Consider the following 13,664-nt stretch of genomic DNA (forward strand, 5'->3'; position numbering starts at 1 on the left):
TATAAATACGAAATCAATTTGAAATACCTTGTCAGTAGCACTCAACACTTCGTGTGAGTAAAGAGCTAGTTGCGTTTCACAAGAACGATGTTTTCTAAACCCATGTTGATTTGTGGGTCAATAGACAGTTTTCTTCGAGGTAATTCATAATGTTCGAACACAATATATATTCCAAGATCGTGCTCCAAATCGACATTAATGATGTGGGCCTGTAATTTAGTGGAATACTCCTACTACCTTTCTTGAATATTGGTGTGACCTGTGCAACTTTCCAGTCTTTGGCTACGGATCTTTCGTCGAGTGAACGGTTGTATATGATTGTTAGGTACGGAGTTATTGCATAAGCATACTGTGAAAGGAACCTAATTGGTGTACAGTCTGGATCGGAAGATCTGCTTTTATTGAGTGGTTTCAGTTGCTTCGCTACTCCGAGGATATCTATTTGTATTACTCATGTTGGCAGCTATTCTTGATTCGAATTCTGGAATATTTACATAATCTTCTTTGATGAAGGAATTTCGGAAGGCTGTGCTCAGTAGCTCTGCTTTAGCAGCACTGTCGTCGATAGTATTTCAATCGCACAGAGAGGACATTGATTGTGTCTTGTCGCTAGCATACTTTACATATGACCAGAAACTTTGGATTTCGCATTGAAGCCCGCGCTAAATTTCGAGCTTCTGTAAAGATCACTAATCTTGGAGATTTTGCTTTCGTTGAAATTTGCCATGCATTTTTCGTTGTTTCTGCAACCAAGTACTGACCCCTTTTGTGTATCAAGGGGGATCAGCTCCGTGGTTTGTGAATTTATTTGGTAGAAATCTCTCAATAACTGTCGATACTATTTCTTTGAATTCAAACCACATCTAATTGCACCTACATCGTTAATTTGGAAGGAAGGCGTCAAGTGAATATTCATCTACTTTTTTGAAAAGCTATATTTTTCGTTTATTTTTGGAGGATTTGGGGGTTACAATATTCAGTCTCGCCACGACAACCCTTTGTTCACTAATCCGTGCATCCGTTTTTGAAAAGTATATTTTTCGTTTATTGTTAGAGGATTTGGGGATTACAATATTCAGTCTCGCTACTACAACCCTGTGTTCACTAAGCCGTGCATCCGTTTTGATGCTCATTATTAGCTCAGGATTATTTGATTATTTATTGCTAAGAGATAAAGTGTGTTTTCACAACTGTTTACTGGGCTTATGAACTAACTACTCCCAATAATTTTCAGAGAATGCGTTTAGCACAGTTTCGGATGATGTTTTATGCATACCTCCTGATTTAAATATGTATTTCCACAAACATATCGAGAGTAAATTAAAGTCGCCACCAACTATAATCATCGGGTTCGTGTTTGAATTTAAACACAAGTTTTCTTTGAACCCTTCTACAATTGTATCATCTGAGTTGGGAAGTCAGTAAAAGAATCAAATTATTATTGTATTCCAGTTGCCAAGAACGACCTCCGGCCGTACTTACTCATAGGAACTATCCACTTCAATTTCGCTACAAATAAATTACTTCTAAGAGCAACAAACACGCCACCGCCTACTATCTTTAGCCTATCCTTTCTGAACACCGTTAGGTTCTTCGCAAAAATTTCGACTGAACTTATCTCCGGCTTTAGCCAGCTTTCAGACCTATGACGATTTGAGCGTCAGTACTTTCTATTAGCGCCTGGACCTCTGGCACTTTCCCAACACAGGTATGGCAATTCACAACTGTTATACTGATGGTTCCTGGTTCCACGTTCTTCCTGGGTTCAAGCTGCATCCTTTGAGACTGAAGTCCTTTTTGTGTTTCCCCAAGATCCTTTAACCTAAGAAACCGTCCAGTCCAAGCCACACAACCCCTGTTATCCGTGTATAATGGGCTCCTGGCCTTTTCAGCAGAACCCGAAACCCATCCATCCTTTGGTGCAAGTTGAGGAATCTGCAGCCTACACAGTCGTAGAACTATCTGAGCCTCTAATTCAGACCGTCCACTTGGCTCTGCGCCAGAGGTCCACAATTAGTCCTGTCGACAATGCTGCAAATGGTGAGCTCTGCATCTCACAATCAAGACTGGCAGCCTTTACGATTTCTGTCAGCCGCTCGAGACCAGAGATAATCTCTTCCGATCCATTGCAACACGCAAATGTGAGCCATCACCCACGTTAGCTGAACCCTGTGCTCTTCGTGGCATCTGGAAGGACCCTTCCACGTCTGGAATGAGTCCATCCGATATGCACACAGAGTGCACTTTGGCTTTTTCCCCTCCTTTGCAGCCGTGTCCCTAAGGGGACTCATAACATGCCTAACACTGGAGCTCCAAACAATCAATAATCCCAGCCTCTGTGATTGCACAGATCTTGCTGAGTGAGATGTCTCCTCTGAAACAGAACAAGTGACTGTATGTGGCTGAGGGACAGTGTCGCCACAGGCAGAACCTGGAGCCTGTTTGTCAGACTAACCAGGGTAGCCTTACATGTGCCCCTAGGAAGTCTTTCTTCGCCCGCCACATACTGAGGGGTAAACCCCAGTATGAGCAATAACTGGGCTGGCCACCGCTGTGGACCAATCGCAGACTCAGAGGTGCTGAATGTCCATCAGACAGAGATGACCTTTGCTGCAGCTTCAAGCTGTGGAACCGAAGCCATCACAGCCTGGAGCTGAGAGTAAAGTGTTACAACTCAACTCGCAGCCACACATAGCACTCACAGTCCCTATACATACCAAAGACCGTGGAAAAGTACACTACACTAGCAAACAAGGACAATCGACACGCACTGCTGATGTGGAGGTGCTCATAATGTTCTGCTGATCAGTGTATATAGGTGGTGGTAGTATCATGTACATGAGGTGTAAAAAGACACCACATTGGTGGAGCTGTCATTTGTACTCAGGTGATTCATGCGACAAAGTTTCCGACACGAATATGCCCACACGACAGGAATTAACAGACTTTGAACTCGGAATGGTAGTTGGAGCTAGACGCATGAGACATTCATTTCGAAAAGCGTTAGAGAATCCAGTATTCCATGACCCTTAAGAGTGTGCCAAGAATACCACATTTCAGGCATTACCTCTCACCATGGACAACACAGTGGAGCCGGCCGCAGTGGCCGAGCGGTTCTAGGCGCTTCAGTCTGGAACCGCGTGACCGCTACGGCCGCAGGTTCGAATCCTGCCTCAGACATGGATGTGTGTGATGTCCTTAGGTTAGTTAGGTTTAAGTAGTTCTAAGTTCTAGGGGACTGATGACCTCAGATGTTAAGTCCCGTAGTACTCAGAGCCAACACAGTGGCCGACGGCCCACACTTAGCGACGGAGAGCAGCTGCATTTGCTAACAGACAAGCAACACTGCATCAAATAACCGCAGAAATCAATGTGGGACGTAGGGCGAACGTATCAGTTAGGAAAGTGCGACGAAATTTTTCGTTAATGGGCTTTGGCAGCAGACGACCGACGCGACTACCTTTGCTAACAGCACGACATCGCCTGCAGCGCCTCTCCTGGCCGTTGTGATCATACATTCCGACAGGAATCAACAGACTTTGAACACGGAATGATAGTTAGAGCTAGACGCATGGGACAACGATTCGTAAATCGTTAGGAAATTCAATATTCCGAGATCCTCAGTGTCAAGTGTATGCTGGAAATATCAATGTTCAGGCGTTACCTCTTACTACAGACAACGCAGTATCTGATGGACTACATTTAACAAGCGAGAGCAGCGGCGTTAGCGGCGTTTGCGGAGAGTTGTGAGTGCTAGCAGACAAGCAACACTGCGTGAATTGCAGAAATCAATGTGGGACGTACGGTGAACATATCCGCTAGGACAGTGTCGCGAAATTTGGCGTTAACGGGCTGTGGCAGTAGACGATCACGCGAGTGCCTTTGCTAACAGCACTACATCATCTGCAGTGCGTCTCTTGGGCTCGTGGCCACATCGGGTGGACCCTAGACGACTTAAAAACCGTGATCTGGTCAGATGAGTCCCGATTTCAGTTGGTAAGAGTTGATGGTAGGATTCGAGTATGGTACAGACCACATGAAACCATAAACTGAAGTTGTCAACCCAAGGCACTGTGCAAGTTGGTGGTGGCTCCATAATGGTGTGGACTTGGTCGTCCAGTCCCACTGAACCAATCGTTGACTGTAAATGGCTATGTTCGGCTACATGGAGATCATTTGCAGCCTTCGTGTTACCAAACAACAATGACATTTTTATGGGTGATAGTACGCCATGTCACTAGCCCACAGTTGTTCACGATTGACCGGAAGAATGTTCTGGACCATTTGAGCGAATGATTTGGCCATCCAGATCGCTCGACATGAATGGCGTAGAATATTTATGGGGCATAGCCAAGAGGTCAATTCGTGCACAAATTCCTGCATCAGCGACAGTATCGCAATTATGGACGGCTATAGAGACAGCACGGTTCAATATTTCTGCAGGAGATTTCCAACGGCTTATTGAGTCCATGCCACGTCGAGCTGCTGCGCTACACTGCGCAAATGGAGATACGACACGATATTAGGAGGTATCTCATAACTTTTGTCAACTCAGTGTATTAAGTTTTACTAAGACCTATCAGTTCACTATTTTCCTCTGAGTGACCACAAGCGGGTGAATGTGAGAGTGATTGCATTTCACAGGTTCCTGCAGGCAGCCAGAGCAAGTAATGTAGCGGATGAGCCTTGCGAACTTAACATGGTGGAGTGGGATAGCAGAGGGCAGTAGCCAGTTGAGTATCCCCATCTCCCTATGATGGCATAGCAATGAAGGACGTGGAACCAGCAGTGCTGGCAGCCGGTGTACTCGTTACGGCGGACCCCGTCAGTGTGCGCTCATGCCGTGTGTATTCGCTCTCTTGCCATATTAAGTGCGCTGTTGACGTTTCTAGCTTGTGTACTGTTTTAATTGGTGTAGCTCTTAGGACGGTAGAGCTTTTGGCAACTTGGTTCGGTTCGGACACAGTGCGGTGTTTTCATTCCCATATGTGAATTCATACTTTTAATCCTACACCTCGAGAACGAGTTGCTAAAGGCAGTGTCAAAGGGTGCACTGGGGTATAGTACTGTTAACGGTACCTCTCCCCTCCATTCACATTGGCCCAGAGAGGAATGGTATGGCCGCGTATTTACCTCACTCTTGGAGCGACTTTGTAAATGTGTGATAGTATTCTAGCGAGCAATCCTGTTTCATCATGGAACTCGCAAAAAAGTATTTATTTTAGCTATATTGCGTCATTGGAGTGATATGCAATTCTTTTTCGATACCTTTTACTCAGTGTTGTCTATTGAATGTAGCTTCGTAACTTTATTTACAAATCTTTTTTGTAATACATCGAGTGAAGGCCTGAACTGGGAATGCATACAAAATTGGGATTATCGTGTAGCGTGTTGCAACTGCAAGTGGTGTGCTTACTTTGTGTTATTGTTGGTAGAAACTTTATACGAACTATTGGGCAATGCAACTCCCAATACCAATAAAGCAATACAGTCACTGCAAAATACATTCAGCCGCTTAGGTTCTGAATCCTCTGGCCCTGCTCAAAACTGATAAGTTTGGTCTCTATGCATATAACAAATAAATAAAATTGTCTTACCTCTAAAGCAGCAACGTTGGATCGCGATATATTCAGGTTTCTCATGAAGAAGAATAAAATACACTAGCTACAAGCTCAGCGGTGGGCAATGCTGGACGTAATACTTTCAACTATACATGAAATTCTTTTGGCTGCTAAATGAGAATATTTAAGAAAAATTCAGTGTCTTTTAAAAACATATGACCTGGACAGGGAGGCGAAAGTGATTTGGGTGAATTACCAACACTGACATTTTCATTAGTGAAATTGTATTCGAAGTTAAGTCGGGCTTTTCAAACATCTGACAACTGAAATTACATTACGCAGAAAAGTTAGGTCCTTTTTACAAATTGTGTCACAAACAATGAGATTTACACAGCAATTGAAATTTTACAAAAGGGAAATATCCAACAAGTCTATACATAAAATCTGTTTACGTACACTTTGGGGTTACTCAACATAGAACTCACTGTTACCAGTTATCAGCCCACTCATTTACACTAACGCGCTGGCGAAACGAAAGTCATAAAAATTTAACTTCTTTACCCTGCTTGCAAGAAGACTTCTGCTTCCACATTTATATTTCCAATGATACATGTACTCCTAATTCTAATTCCTAAATTATAATCTAACACTTAGTGGCTTCACAGAACACACCACAAAAACTGCCTGCTCCATCCTCTTTTGCTCACAGACAGCTACCCACTGCCGTGCGCCGAGCGCACTCTTACTCCAACACCACAATCTCAGACCAGAACCAGTATCTTTGACTCTGCGGTCGTGCACAGTCAGCGATCCACTTTATAGAGCCCATCAGACACATACAGCATTTATAATGTACCAGTTTCATTTTAGCTTACATTAGTATCATTACAGTGTTCGGGTGCCACATGTAAGTGTACCTCAGCAGGTTCCTTTCACCTTGATATGATGTGCTTTGTTCCTTCCGAAACTACCAGCGTGGGCAAACTTTCCCCAAGATGCTAGAGTTTCATGATCTGCTTACCTGCTGGTTTGACTGCGTATCCTTTCGTTTTCGTAACGTATGAGATAAATATCGTGTTGAATTTTTTTGTTCTTCCTATTAAATAGCTACTGTGTCATATTCAAATCTTTGTTCGTTAGGTGCGCCTTCAGAAATCATCCCCCATACATTCATGGAATTTTTTCTGATATTCTACAAGAGTTGCGGTTTCAGAAAAGCACATGAGTTATCTCTACTTAGGCGCAAACAACGAGCTTGAGAGCTACCATTTAATGTTGCTATGCAAGTTGTAGAACGCATAATTGTACACTCGTCGAATACCTACATGCGTGGATAATCCTCTTTCGTTCCCTATTTTTCATTTTTAACGAGATTTTTGCGTCCATGTGTCTGAGGTTCGATACCCCCTGCCCTCTCTTTTTCTTCTCGGAACATTCTTATGAGAGCAGAATGTAGAAGTAGATGTTGGCCGTTTTCTATGTGTACGTGTGGATTGTATGAACCTTGTCCCATCTTCTGCTTTGCTTTTCTATCTCCAACTCGAGGCTGGTCCCATTTACAACACAGAAATATGTTTCTCCTGCATCCCATTTTTATATGCGTTGAGAGACCATCTGCTAAAGGAATTGCCACGAGCCAGAATCGAACGTTAAATTATGTCTCTGTGGTGTTTGTACTATAAATGCTCTGTATTGTGAACGTGTTTAAAAATGCATTTCTGTGGCAAGTCCATGCTTTATTACACTAAACTGCCATGATTTATGATCAAAGAACCTTTTTTCCTCGTAGGATGTTTTTTTATACCACGCAATTCTAATCTTCATCCGCTCCCATCTGCCTACCCCAAAGTGTCAAAGTAAACGGAATGTAAGTTTGCCCTGACAAAAGAACAAGACTCAAATGAAGAAATGGTTTACGAAATGAACCATAACACAACATCCACAACGTCAGTTTATTTTCCGTGCCAGCTTCAATACGAGGGCTACGCCGAAAGTAAGGTCCGATAGGTCATGAAATGGAAACCACAGTGAAAACCAAAAATGTTTTATTTTAAACAGTTAGCTACACCTTCCAGCTATTTCTCTATATTGTCGCCGCTCCAACTGAGACATTTATCGTAGCACTGCACCAACTTCCTAATACCCTCATCATAGAAGGAAGCCAGCCGGGTGTGCTTTCTACCAATTCTCTACACTGATCTGCAGGTTGTAGTTTGTGCTAAAATTTTGTCTTCATAGCCAGCGGTTCACGTGGGTAGAGATGGAAATCAGATGGAGCCAATACAGTGTTGTATGGTGGGTGATCAAACACTTCCTATAGATCACGCTGCAGAAGTGTCCTAATTGCCACTGAAGTGTGCAGTCGAGAATTGTCATGAAGAAGGAAATGCATGGCAGTTATGTTATGTGGGCTGCATGACATCGAGCGAAATCTCTCACCAGGCCCTCATACTTGGGGGAGACGCTATTTTGCAGCCATCTTTACTTGATCACTTTGCACTGAGAACCGACTAGAGCGACATGACGCGATTGATGGGTGTACTAGAGACCGTCCAACACGTCTACCGAAAGCTTCATCAGATTTTCACTGTGGTTTCCATTTCGCGCCTGATCAGACTTTACTTTCGCATAGGCCTCGTACGTGCAGGTTATCCGCTGCGCGAAACGTTACTAACCTCTTTTATGGTCCAACTTAGGTAATTTGGTATGTTATCAAGTAATGTGAGTGCGATATAAAATATATCTGTTGTATATCTTCAGTGCTGTAATGTGGTCAATGTAAATAAGTGTTGAAAACCGATTTTTAGCTTTGATAATTAGTGGCTACAATAGCCTAAAAATTACTATATGCACCTCACTACATGGTACGTTTATAAGCTTTTGTGACAAGCATGGTATTGTCTTTCAAATAAAAATAAGTTTATGATTTTTGGGACTTATTTTCTCTTTGTGACAACGTATTGTATATACCTGTTGTATGACATGTTCTACCACCTTGACGATCTCCGCACTGTGGATCAGTTGGAACGATGAGTACAACTTATCAGCTTATCTAATATAATGTAGTCCAAGAAGTCTCTGTGTGCGCGAATTTTGGTAACATATTCACTGCAAACGTTTCGCGCGCTGATTTTTGTCCTCTGGCTTTAGTGCATTAAATCAGCTGCATCTTGTTAGGATAACGACTTAACCTCTGTGGCAAAATTTTGTGCACAGTGGGTCGTGTCATTTTCAGCTCTCTGACCACCGTAAGCACTGGTTCTATCGGAATCCTTGCAAAAGCCTATCGTGTATTGTCCATGTCGCCACATGAAACAAATGGGTGACTCACTACCTGCTTCCATAAATGGCGTATGCAAAGCCCGATTAGTTGTTTGGGACGGTGGTTCTCTTCCATACTGTTTCGGTAGCTCGCAGCCTACATCGCATTTTTCAGTAGTAACTTGGTTGGGTTTCTTAGGAAGCGGTAGAAGGGCTACAAAAGAGAAACAGAGGTATTGTAATAATTTAATTCGAAAGCCCTATATTGATCTCGTAGACGTGAGAAATAATGATGTAACCTTCAAAGTATAGAAAGGGCCATGAATCAATAAGTAACATTAGGGATCCCCTCCAGGCATTAGGGAGAATTGCCAGAGGTATCGAGGGGGTGAAATAATGGGAAGGAAATAAGTAAGCAGTTACTCAGCCATGAGTGTGATAGAGACGAGAACAAGGGCGCAAGAACGCGAGCGCTTTGCTTTCCACAAAATCATCGATGAGGTGCCGGTAAGCTGCTTGCGAAACCGGACACCATTGCGTGTTGTTATTGTGATCGTCGAAATTGCACCCATCTTCTAGGATGTGGACGAATTCCTGTCATGCGCTTTCCGTATACGTCTGAATTCGAGGTAATGAAGTCCAGCACACTGACTTCCTTTTCAAATAACGCGCCATCTTGGGATTCTTGTACCAAATTGATTTTAAGAAGTTAAGAAATTGTGTAAACCTTCTCATCCTGTGGTCTTTTTCCTTGGCGACATGTCGGCCTGTTTGGAATTGCAAGAAAAATTGCTTTTCTGGGGGAAAGTTGCATAGCAAATTTACCAGTTCATTAATTATGCTTACAATCAAATCGTGATTGCAGTCGTTTGGTTCGTAATCTCTTCTATATTTCCGGTCAGTGCTTGGATTCTATATTAATTAACTGTTTCTTAACGCTTTCTAAGTTTTTATTTATTTATTTAGTCGTGTGGCTAGGGCCCAACTGTCGGGCAGACCGTTCGCCGGGTGCCGGTCTTTCAATTTGACGCCACTTTGGGGGCCTGCAGTCGATGAGGATGATAGGATGATGTTGAGGACAGCATAATACCCCGTCCCTAGGCGGAGAAAAATCCCCGACCCAGCCGGCAATCGAACTCGGGCCCAGAGGATTGACAATCCGTCACGCTGACCATTCAGCTACCGGGTGCGGACACGACAAACGTCTTCTGTCCACAACACCCATAGTATTGTCCAGAGCTTATTACTATTGCGCCACGTGAGAGCGAACTGATTGGGCACACCATTCAGCACTATTACTCTTACTCATCTTGACTGCAGAACAACGCCCAACCTGTTGGCGTAAAAAAAGAAAGAAATATATTGATTCTGAGTTCAGCAGTTTTATAGATAACAATTCCTGTAAGTGTTTGAGAATTTTGTAATGAATAAATAGTCTATACCACTATATTCCAGAAGGGGATATGTAGCCCCTTTGCCCTCCCTTATGGATGCGTATGGGCCTGCATTTGTGAGTCCATTGAGCAGTTTTCACACTGAGTAGAGACACTAGTGATGAAGTCAACCCGTCGGTGTTCGTTGACGCGTTTGCAAAAATTTCAGTATGCTCATAGACAGGCGTTAATAACGTAGATGAGGGTATCATTTCTAATAACGAAATTGTCGCCGTTTGTTCATCTGCAGAATACGACGACAGCGATGATAGATTAGCGTATGTGGCGCTCAATCAGAAGACATTATGACACAAATAGAGACAGCAAAACAATGGTTTATTTGGAACGTGTAACGGAATCTTCCGCGAATGAGACAATGCTGCAAATAGACGAAATACGAATCTGACTTAAAGAAACTTACTGATTATTTCGGTAAGTAGAACTTCACTGCGTTTTTTCTCAATATTAGATTCTAAAATGTGAAAATTCTTACACCTGCTAAAATGCAAAAAAAAAAACCACTTTTTATTACACAGCAAGTTTGGATAGATAGTTACACCATCGTAAACTTGTACACACACCAAGAGAAGAATCTAAATCGCCTGTGGTCATGCCAGTCCGTCAGCATCCGTATTCGTCCTCTGAAGAGTTGTCCAAGTGAGATGCAGTAAGCAGCTCAGTGACGTATGCACAGCGTCTGCGAGGCACACTGAAGAGCTACAGAAACTGCTACACGTGTAGGGCCCCCGCGATCACGGAGGAGTTATGCAACTCGACGTGGCGTGGACTCGACTAATGACTGAAATAGTGCTGGAGGGAACTGACACTTTGAATCCTGCAGGGCTGCCCACAAATCGATAAGAGGGGGTGGAGATGTCGTCTGACATGCACGTTGCAAAGCATCCGAGATGTCTTGGGAGTTTGGTGGCCAGCGGAACTGTTAAAACGCAGAAGAGTGTTCCTGGAGCCGCTCTGTAGCAGTTCTGGACGTGCGGGTCGCATCGTCCTGCTGGACTTGGCAAAGTCTGTCAGAATGCACAATGAACATGAATGGATGCAACTGAACAGGCAGGATGATTACGTACGTGTCACCTGTCAGAGACGTATCTAGGCGTATCAGGGCTCCGATATCACTCCAACTTCACACGCCGCAACACCATTAGACAACCCTCACCAGCTTGAACACTCCCTGATGACATGCGGAGTCCATGGATTCATGGGGTTGTCTCTATAGCAGTACACTTCCATCAGTTCGACACAGTTTGAAACGAGACTCGTCCGACCAGGCAACGTGTTTCCAGTCATCAACAGTCCAACGTCAGTCTGCTTCCGGCCGGTGAGCGGCGAGGACGTCTTGTTTACGTCCCGTCCGCAGAGTCGCGGTCCCGTCCACAGAGTCGCGAGCGCGCGTAGTTTGTTTACTTCCTCGCCGCAGCTAATACTCGCGTCCGTTAACACTGAGTCGCCATGGCTCATTCGTACAGAAAAGCTACCATCAAGATCAGCTTCCAGCCCGACTACGCACGACCACGAGCCTTTGAAGTCGAACGATTCATCCGTGACGAAGTTCAAATACCAACACAGCACATCATCGGTATCCACCTATCCATCACAAGCAGCGTCGTTTACGTCAAGATGGTCGATGACGAGTTATGTCACGCAGTTGTGAACAGATGCGCGAACACTCTCAAGTTCAAACACTCCGATGGTCACATCGGAGAGGTTACTGTTGACCATGCTGGACTAGGATTACGCAAACTAAGAGTCTTCGAGCTCCCTTTCGAAGTACCATCGGACGTCGTTACCTCAGCTTTCCGCCGTTATGGGACGGTAATTAGCCACGTGGCCGAAAAATGGAACACCTTCGAGACGTACGAAGTCCTCAACGGCGTCCGACAAGTGAAAATTGAATTAAAGAAACATGTGCCGTCCTACTTAGTCATAGGTGGCTGTCGAGCAATAATAATGTACGACGGCCAACCTCGTACTTGTTCTGGTTGCGGCCAGGAGGGTCATGTGCGCTCGGCGTGTATTCAACGTCGGGTTACACAACTTCCATTGCATGACACGACACCACCTCCTACGCTCACGGCCCTCCCCCTCAATTACGCAGAGGTGACAAGATCGACCGTCATGACAGACGACAACCCCCCCGGAAGACAGGAAGCGTTAGAATGCGCACCTGTCGCCGGTCCTGGATTGACCAACAACGTTACGATGTCTGCAGGGGTTGAAGAACGCCGCCCATCGCCTCCACATGAAGATTCAGACGAGAGAATGGAACTCGACGCTAGGGTTGTACCGACCGCTGCCTTTCTCCCTGAAGGGGATGCTATACGGGAACCACAAACTCTTTCGGACACAGAAACTCACGTCCGCAAACAAAGGTCACCGAGAAAACATAAAAAGCAACGTCGCACACCCTCAGACGATTGCCTCCAGCGGACGTCTTCTCCAGTTGACGACCGGACGGCCGACGAAACGACGAGGAAAATGGATGTCACGAGATCGCCCTCACCTGTCACTTTGTCTGATTTTGACAAACCCGATTCCGCTCCCTCGGACACACGGATGGCCAGCACAGCGCCCGCCGTTGGTACACAACCGGCAACTACTGCGGATTCACCCTTAGTCACTCAGCCCACAAGTGTTCTACCGCAGCCACCGTTAACTTACGGACCTTGGGCGGATGACATTGAAGACGATTCTACGGGCGCTGTGGTGGATGAGGAGAGGGGTCTCTCCTCCCACACCTTGGCCCCTCCCGAGTAGCAACAGATGACGGCGCGGACGCGGCCAGCAGATCACAGGCCCCACCTTTTACGGCGACACTGACGGCAGCCCCCACCGCAGGAGACGATCTACAAACCTATCGCTTAACGACCATTAACATTAACACCATTCGGACACGTACGAAGTTGTCGCTGCTCCAAGACATGCTCAATGCAGCAGACGTTGACATTGTCTTTCTCCAAGAAGTCTTCGTCGCCGATTTCCCGGGTATGTATGGTTATACGGCTCATGTGTCCCACGCCTCGCCAACTAACAGTGGAGTCGCCATTCCCCTCAGAGAGGGCCTCGAGGCGGACGAAGTCCGATATCTCCCCGACGCTAGAGGAATGGCCGTAACGGTGCAAGGCGTCCGGTTTATCAATGTGTACGCCCCTTCCGGAACGAATCGCCGTCGTGACCGATCGCTCTTCTTCGCAGAAGGAATAGCACCGCTTTTTCAGGGCAGGCACGATGCCTTGGTATTAGGGGGCGATTTCAATTGCACCCAAGCACCTAAAGATCAGCTGCCACGCCATTCACCGTGCCCCGACCTTGGGACACTCATCGGCGATCTCCAGCTAGTAGATACATGGGAACATGTCCGAGGAAATAGACCGGGATACACTCATTTCACGAG

This window comes from Schistocerca cancellata, chromosome 9, assembly GCF_023864275.1.
Source record: "Schistocerca cancellata isolate TAMUIC-IGC-003103 chromosome 9, iqSchCanc2.1, whole genome shotgun sequence".
Classification (NCBI taxonomy): Eukaryota; Metazoa; Arthropoda; class Insecta; order Orthoptera; family Acrididae; genus Schistocerca; species Schistocerca cancellata.